This window comes from Mesocricetus auratus, unplaced genomic scaffold, assembly GCF_017639785.1.
Source record: "Mesocricetus auratus isolate SY011 unplaced genomic scaffold, BCM_Maur_2.0 Super-Scaffold_100042, whole genome shotgun sequence".
Taxonomy (NCBI): domain Eukaryota; kingdom Metazoa; phylum Chordata; class Mammalia; order Rodentia; family Cricetidae; genus Mesocricetus; species Mesocricetus auratus.
In genome coordinates, this window is record NW_024429219.1 from 87616 (window position 1) to 94782 (window position 7167).

The window sequence follows — 7167 nt, forward strand, 5'->3', positions numbered from 1 at the left end:
AGGGACACCCCCACATCCCCTGCCCAACACTTATCCCCTCGATCTTCTATGGCTGCTCCTGGCATCCAGAAGACCCACCCACACAGGAAAGACATCAGCCCTTCCAGGCCCCAAACTCTGGCAACCCCAGCTTCAGGAAAGACATCAGCCCTTCCAGGCCCCAACCTCCGGCAACCCCAGCTTCAGCTTAAGCTTCAGTGTCAGCATCCCCAGCTTCAGCTTCAGGAAGGAAGGAGACCAGTGGAGATGGAAAGACCCCACCAGCACCCACTGGAAGAAGAGATGGGAAGAAGACAGAATAAGAGCTCACTTATTGGTCAATAGAAAGACCAACATGACTCCACCAGAATCTAGGGAACCAACACCAACAAGACCCAAAAAGCATTACATAGACGAAGCAGAGGAGACAGACCTTAAAAATTATTTCATGAAGATGTAGAGACCCTCAAAGAAGAAACGAGGAAATCCCTTAAAGAAATAGAAGAAAAAACAAACAAGAAAATCCATGAAATGGGGGGAAAATTCAAGAAATAAACAAATCTCTCAAAGAATCTAAAGAGCACCAAGAAAAAACAGCCAAAAAATGAAGGAAATAACTCAAACAGTTGAAGGATTGAAAGCTGAAATAGAAACGATAGAGAAAACACAGAATGAGGGGATGCTGGAAATAGAGAAGCTGGGTAAACAATCAGGAACTACAGATGCAAGTATCACCAATAGAATACAAGAGATAGAAGAGAGAATCTCAGGTGTTGAAGACTCATTAGAGGATATAGAGTCGTCAACCAAAGAAAATCTCAAAACCAACAAATCCTTAACACAAAATATCCAACAAATATGGGACACCATGAAGAAGCCAAACCTGAGAATACTAGGTATAGAAGAAGGTGAAGAAATACAACTCAAAGGTACTGAAAACATGTTCAACAAAATCATAGAAGAAAACTTCCCTAACCTAAAGAAAGATATGCCTATGAAAGTACAAGAATCTTACAGAACACCAAATAGGCTGGACCAGAAAAAGAAGTCACCTCGCCATATAATAATCAAAACATCAAACCTACAGAGTGAAGAGAAAATATTAAGAGCAGCTAAAGAAAAAGGCCAAGTAACATACAAAGGCAGACCTATTCGAATTACACCTAACTTCTCAATGGAAATGATGCAAGCCAGAAGATCCTGGATAGATGTCCTACAAACACTAAGGGAACAAGGATGCCAGCCCAGACTACTATATCCAGCAAAGCTTTCAATTACCATATATGGAGAAAACAAAATATTCCATGAGAAAGCCAGATTTAAACAATATGTAGCCATGAATCCAGCTCTACAGAAAATGCTAGAAGGAAAAACCTTGATCCAAGGAAGATAACTACACTCACAAAGACACAGGCAATATATAATCCCACTTTACAAAACACCAAAAGAAAAGGGGAGGAGAAACAACACAAAATAACTTCACTAACAATAAATCAAGCACAAACAAGAATCATCAATCAATGGTCATTAATATCCCACAATGTCAACGGCCTCAACTTGCCTATAAAAAGACAGACTAGCAGAATGGATACGAAGACAGAACCCTTCCTTCTGCTGCATACAAGAAACACATCTCAACAGCAAAGACAGACATTATCTCAGAGTAAAGGGTTGGAAAAAGATATTCCAATCAAACGGCCCCAAGAAACAAGCAGGTGTAGCAATCCTAATATCTAACAAACTAAATTAAAATCAATCAAAAGAGATGAAGAAGGACACTTAATATTCATCAAAGGAAAAGTACATCAAGATGAAGTCTCGATTTTAAACATCTACGCCCCAAATACAAAGGCACCTACATTTGTGAAAGAAACATTACTAAAGCTCAAAATGCACATAAAATCTCACACACTAATAGTAGGAGACTTCAACACTCCACTCTCACCACTAGACAGGACCTTCAGACAGAAACTTAACAAAGAAACAAAAGAACTAATAGAAGTTATGACCCAACTGGGTTTAACAGACATCTATAGAACATTCCACCCAAACACAAAGGGATATACCTTCTTCTCGGCACCACATGGAACCTTCTCTAAATTGACCACATAATAGGAAACATAGCAAATCTCCACAGATACAAAAAAAATTGGAATAACCCCCTGTATCTTATCAGACCACCATGCATTAAAATTAGAATTCAACGATAACACAAATCACAGAAACCCTACAAAGTCATGGAAATTGAACAATGCACAATTGCACCATCCCTGGGTAAAGGAAGAAATTTAATAAAAAAAAAGAAATTAAAGACTTCCTCGAATTCAATGAGAATGAAGACACAACATACACAAACTTATGGGACACTTTGAAAGCAGTGCTGAGAGGAAAGTTTATAGCACTAAGTGCCCACATGAAGAAACTGGAGAACAGTCATACTAGAGAATTAATAGCACAGCTGAATGTTCTAGAACAAAAAGAAGCAAACTCACCCAGGAGGAGCAGACGCCAGGAAATAATCAAATTGAGGGCTGAAATCAATCAAGTAGAAACCAGGAAAACACTGAGAAGAATCAATGAAACAAAGAGTTGGTTCTTTGAGAAAATCAACAAAATAGACAAACCTCTGTCCAAACTAACCAAAAGACAGAGAGAGAGCATGCTAATTAACAAAATCAGAAATGAAAAAGGGGACATAACAACGGACTCTGAGGAAATCCAGAGAATCATCAGGGCATACTTTGAAAATCTGTACTCCACAAAATTTGAAAATTTAAAGCAAATGGACAATTTCCTAGATAGATATCACTTGCCAAAACTAAATCAAGAGCAGATAAACAATCTAAACAGACCTAGAACCCCTAATGAAATAGAAGCAGTCATCAAAAGTCTCCCAAACAAAAAAGCCCAGGCCCAGATGGCTTCAGTGCAGAATTCTACCAGAAATTCAAAGAAGAGCTAATTCCAATACTCCTCAAAGTATTCCACACAATAGAAGCAGGAGGCTCACTGCCAAACTCTTTTTACAAGGCTACAATTACCTTGATACCCAAGCCACACAAAGACACAACTAAGAAAGAGAACTATAGACCAATTTCCCTCATGAACATTGATGCAAAAATACTCAATAAAATACTCGCAAACCGGATTAAAGAACACATCAGAAAAATCATCCATCATGATCAAGTAGGCTTCATCCCAGGAATGCAGGGATGGTTCAACATTAGAAACTCTATCAATGTAATCCACCATATACACAAACTGCAAAAGAAAAACCACATGATCATCTCACTAGATGCTGAAAAAGCCTTTGACAAAATCCAGCACCCCTTCATGATAAAGGTCCTAGAGAGATCAGGGATAACAGGAACATACCTGAATATAATAAAAGCAATATACAGTAAACCAACAGCTAACATCAAACTAAATGGAGAGAAACTCAACAGCAATTCCTCTAAAATCAGGAACAAGACAAGGCTGTCCACTCTCTCCATATCTCTTCAATATTGTACTTGAAGTTCTAGCTACAGCAATAAGACAACAAAAGGAGATAAAGGGGATACAAATAGGAAAAGAAGAAGTCAAACTTTCACTATTTGCAGATGATATGATAGTTTACATAAGTGACCCGAAAAACTCCGCAAGGGAACTCCTAGAGCTGATAAACACCTTCAGCAATGTGGCAGGATACAAGGTAAACTCAAAAAAATCAGTGGCCCTATTATATACAGATGATGAAGTGACTGAGAAAGAAATCAGAGAAACATCACCCTTTACAATAGCCATAAACAGCATCAAATATCTGGGGATAATGTTAACCAAGGAAGTGAAAGACCTGTATATCAAGAACTTTGAGTCTTTAAAGAAAGAAATCAAAGAGGATACCAGAAAATGGAAAGATCTCCCATGCTCTTGGATTGGTAGGATCAACATAATAAAAATGGCAATCTTGCCAAAAGCAGTCTACAGATTCAATGCAATCCCTATCAAAATTCCATCACAATTCTTCAAGGACCTGGAAAGAACATTAATCAACTTTATATGGAAAAACAAAAGGCCCAGGATAGCCAAAACAACCCTATACAATAAAGGAACTTCAGGAGGCATCACCATACATGACTTCAAGCATATTATAGAGCTATAGTCCTGAAAACAGCTTGGTATTGGCATAAAAATAGGCATGTAGACCAATGGAACCAAATGGAAAACCCTAATTTTAAGCCACACACCTATGAACACTTGATTTTTGACAAAGAAGCTAAAACTGTACAATGGAAAAAAGAAAGCATCTTCAACAAATGGTGCTGGCATAACTGGGTACTGGTATGCAGAAGACTGCAGATAGATCCATGTTTATCGCCCTGTACAAAACTTAAGTCCAAATGGATCAAAGATCTCAACATAAATCCAGCCACACTGAAACTTTTAGAAGAGAAAGTGGGAGATACTCTTCAACGAGTTGATACAGGAGACCACTTCCTAAACATAACACCAGTGGCACAGACACTGAGATGAACAATTAACAAATGGGACCTTCTGAAACTAAAAAGCTTCTGTAAGTCAAAGGACACAGTCAGCAAGACAAAAAGGCAGTCCACAGAATGGGAAAAGATATTCACTAACCCCACATCTGACAGAGGGCTAATCTCCAAAAATTACAAAGAACTCAAGAAGCAAGTCTCCAAAACACCAAAGGATCCAATTCAAAGGTGGGGTACAGAACTAAATAGAGAATTCTTAATAGAGGAGGCTAAAATGGCCAAGAGACACTTAAGAAAGTGTGCAAAATCCTTAGCCATCAGGGAAATGCAAATCAAAAGAACTCTGAGATACCATCTTACTCCTGTCAGAATGGTTCAAATCAAAAACATCGAAGACAATTTATGCTGGAGAGGATGTGGAATGAGGGGAACACTCCTCCACTGCTGGTGGGAGTGCCAACTCATACAGCCACTTTTGAAATCAGTATGGAGATTCCTCAGGAAAATGGGAATTAATCTACCACAAGACCCAGAAATTCCACTCTTAGGCATATATCCAAATGAGGCAAATTCATACAACAAGGGCATCTGCTCCACTATGTTCATAGCAGCATTATTTGTAATAGCCAGAACCTGGAAGCAACCTAGATGCCCCTCAACTGGAAAGTGGATAGAGAAAATGTGGTACATTTACACAATGGAGTATTACTCAGCAGAAAAAAACAATGGAATCTTGAAATTCGCAGGGAAATGGATAGCACTGGAAGAAACCATCCTGAGTGAGGTAACCCAGTCGCAAAAAGACAAACATGGTATGTACTCACTCATATATGGATTTTAGACATGGATCAGAATAGTGCCAGTCTGCACTTCCACTGATAGAGAATCTGGGAAACAGGAAAGAACCTAAAAGATATGCATAGTACCCAAGAGAAGAGGATTGAGACAAGATCCTCTGAATGGATGGGGAACACGGCGAGGGGTGGGGGGGAGTGGGAGCTGGGAAGAAGAGAGGGGGAGAAGAGGAAGAGAGAGTAGGTCATGGGGGAACAGGAAGTTTGAGTGGGGGGTTAGAATAGGGGGAAGAGGGAATCATAGGTTAGAAGACAGATCAAGCACCAGAGTGACCTCTAGTGATCTAAAGGGATGACACCAATTGGCAAGCTGAGCAATAGTGGAGAGACCACCACGAATGCCCATTCCTGATAATGAACTTGATGTCTGTAACCATCCGGGAGCCTTCATCCAGTGACTGAGGGAAGCAGAGGCAAACACACACAATTAAGCACTGAACTGAACCCAAGGAACCCAGTGACAGAGAGAGAGGAGTGATGAGCAAATTGGCAAAGAATGGGCTGGCAAAACCAGCAGAGACAGCTGATCTGAACAGGGGAGAGCTCTTAGACCCCAGACCGACAGCAGGGAGGCCAGCATGGGACTGATCTGGACCCCCAAATGTGAGTGTCAGTAAGGAGGCCTGGGCAACCTATGGGGCCCTGAGCAGTGGATCAGTGTCTATCCCTGGAATACAAACAGTCATCGAGTGCCCATAGCACAAAGAGGGATGCTCTCTCAGCCTGGACTCTTAGGGGAGTGCCTGGACCCTACCCTGAGGGAAATGACAGACTCTAGATATCCCCTATGTGGAAGGAATTGGCAATAGGGTGGGAGGCTGGGGGGATGGGGAGTGAGGGAGTGGGGGAGGGAGAGGGAACTGGGATTGACATGTAAAACAAGCTATTTAAAATTTTAAAAAAAGTTACATATATAGATTCTCACACAGCATTGTATCGTTAGTTTTCAAGAATTTACGCATGTAGGTCCTCAAACATTGTTGTATCGTTTGTTTTCATTAAGTTACACATGTAGATTCCTGCACAGTGTGGTATCGTTAGTTTTCAAGAGGTTTCACATGAAGTTTCTCAGTGTTGTATAGTTTTCAATAAGCTAAATGTGTAGAATCTCACACAGTGTTGTATTGTTAGTTTTCAAGAAGATATGCATGTAGTTTCTCATAAAGTGTTATATAGTTTTCAAGAAGTTATGCATGTATTTTTGCTCTCAGTGTTGTAAAGTTCGTTTTCAAGAAGTTACCCATGTAGTTTCTCACACAGTGATATATCGTAGCTTTTCAATAAGTTACATGAGCATATTCTCAAACAAAGTTGTATAGTTAGTTTTCAAGAAGTTACGCATGTAGTTTCTCACACAGTATTGTATCTGTATGTTACAAGTGTAGGCCCTCAAACAGTGCTGTATCGTTAATTTTCAAGAAGTTACACATGTAGATTCTCAACGCTAACCCTAAACATAACCCTCACCCTAACCCTACCCCTAAGCCTAACCCCACCCTAACCCTAGCCCTAACACTAACCCTCTAAACCTAACCCTAACCCTAATCTTACACCTAACCCTAACAATAACCCTCACCGTTAGGTTTCAAGTAGTTACACATGGAGTTTTGAAAAGAGTTTTGTACAGTTAGTTTTCAATAAGTTACGTGTATAGATTCTCACACAGTGTTGTGTCCTTACTTTTCAAGGAGTACACATGAAGTTTCTCAGAGTGTTATATAGTTAGTTATCAAGAAGTTATGCATGTAGATTCTCACACAGTGTTGTATCGTTACTTTTCAATAAGTTATGCCTGTAGATTCTCAAACAGTGTTGTATCGTTAATTTACAAGAAGTTACACGTATAGATTCTC